At 35.7% G+C, this 1839-nt stretch overlaps 1 protein-coding gene across 1 annotated transcript in view; it reads right to left on the reverse strand.

Annotated features, from left to right (window-relative positions):
- The window catches only part of LOC107558358 (CLIP-associating protein 1-B-like), a 16075-nt gene that overhangs the window by 5848 nt on the left and 8388 nt on the right, over positions 1-1839 (reverse strand). The window lies entirely within an intron of this gene.

The following is a 1839-nucleotide window of genomic DNA, read 5'->3' on the forward strand; positions in this document are numbered from 1 at the left end:
CTGGACTGCAGTGTTCGGGCTATGGTGCAATTTTTGGAACCTACAAAGGAATTTCTGTAAAGTCAGAAAGAATTAAAAAAAATAAAACAAAACAATGATCGGGAGTGAGTGTATTTGTAGTACTTTCAGACATATGTATGATGAATGATAAAATTAAAAAGTTACAATTATTTAAAATTAAAGATGTAAATAGGTTGCTTCTATTTGCCTTATTTAATACACTTTAAATTCAATCAATCAATCAATACGTTGATTACAATTTTTTTTTAAACAAATCAATGTAATAAAAATAGAATAAGTTATGATTGCGCACTTTATAATTAGTGCCAATTAGCATTAAATTAAAGTGGTACAATTTTTTTAAAAGTTCATATTAATTAATCATTTTTCACTATTACCAAGATGCAGAGACTTTAAGAATAAGCGTGGTTGGAGCAGTGTCCTCAATTATATATATATATATGTGTGTGTGTGTGTGTGTGTGTGTGTGTGTGTGTGTGTGTGTGTGTCTGTCTGTCTGTCTGTGTGTGTCTGTCTGTGTGTGTGTCTGCCTGTCTGTATGATGATTTTTAAAAACACACACACACACCATATGAACACCCTGTCTATATGGATGCATCTTTTCTGATTTTAATGTCAAAATGAAAAAAAAAATGAAAGACACAAATTTAATAACAAAACTAGAATAAGTTATGACTGCACACTTCATAATGAGTGCAAATTAGCATTAAATTAAAATGTTGAGATAAATAATTACAATTAAAGCAATAAAAAGGTTGATTCTATTTCTTCTTTTTAAAAATACATTTTTAATTAATTAAATAAATCAACTAAAGAAAAGTGGATGGCTCTTCAGCCGTGACAGTGATTTTAAGAATAATCTATATTAATGTGATTTTAGTACCATGATTGTGACAGTACCCTCAATTATACAATCAACAAAATAATACAATATTTAAAAAAAATAATAATAAAATGAATGAATTGATTTAAAAGCAACACATGGACACCCTGTATATATGGGTGCATATTTTCTGACTTTGGTGTCAAAATTAAGAACAAACAAAAAGTGAGAACATAATTAATAAAAAAATAGTTATGACTGCACACTTTGTAATGTGTGAAATGTGCACTGGTGCTGATTTGCATTAAATTTTGTTTGGCTGCGATGAAAAGCCACTGTGCTATCTGTGCATGATTTATGAAACCTTATGCATCTCTGTGCGCATAACATATGTCACATTTCAATAACCACACGGTTTTATTACAACATTTGCATGTTTATTCCGTCTCATGCATCGCTGTGACCGCCTGACTGTGACTCTGAGCGTGTGTGAGGTAAAATAAGAGCTCTGGGTTGCAGTGGGACCCCGGCTGTCCTCGTTACGGAGAGTGGGGTGATTACTCTCGCTGGAGACGCTGGGTTTCCAGGCCAGCGGTGGCACGAGCGCTCTGATAGGTTGATGCGGCTCAGGCGTTTGTGAGCCGTTAAATGTTCGTTAAAAGGAGTCCAGAGGTGTGAAGAACCCATGCATGCTCATACTGCATCATCTGATCTATCAAACTGAGCTTTAGTCCATTATAAGATTAGGCTGAACAAATTAACACACACTCACACACTCTCTCTCACACACACTCTCTCTCTCTCACACACACACACACACACACACACACACACATTCTCTCACTCACACACACACGCGCACACAGAGACACACTCACACACACACAGACACACACACACTCATTCACTCACACTCATACACACACTCACACGCACGCAGATACAGACACACGCACACAGAGAGACACACACACACACACACAGAGAGAGAGAGA

The sequence above is a fragment of the Sinocyclocheilus grahami genome, unplaced genomic scaffold (assembly GCF_001515645.1).
Source record: "Sinocyclocheilus grahami isolate Dianchi unplaced genomic scaffold, SAMN03320097.WGS_v1.1 scaffold643.1, whole genome shotgun sequence".
In the NCBI taxonomy this organism is placed as follows: Eukaryota; Metazoa; Chordata; class Actinopteri; order Cypriniformes; family Cyprinidae; genus Sinocyclocheilus; species Sinocyclocheilus grahami.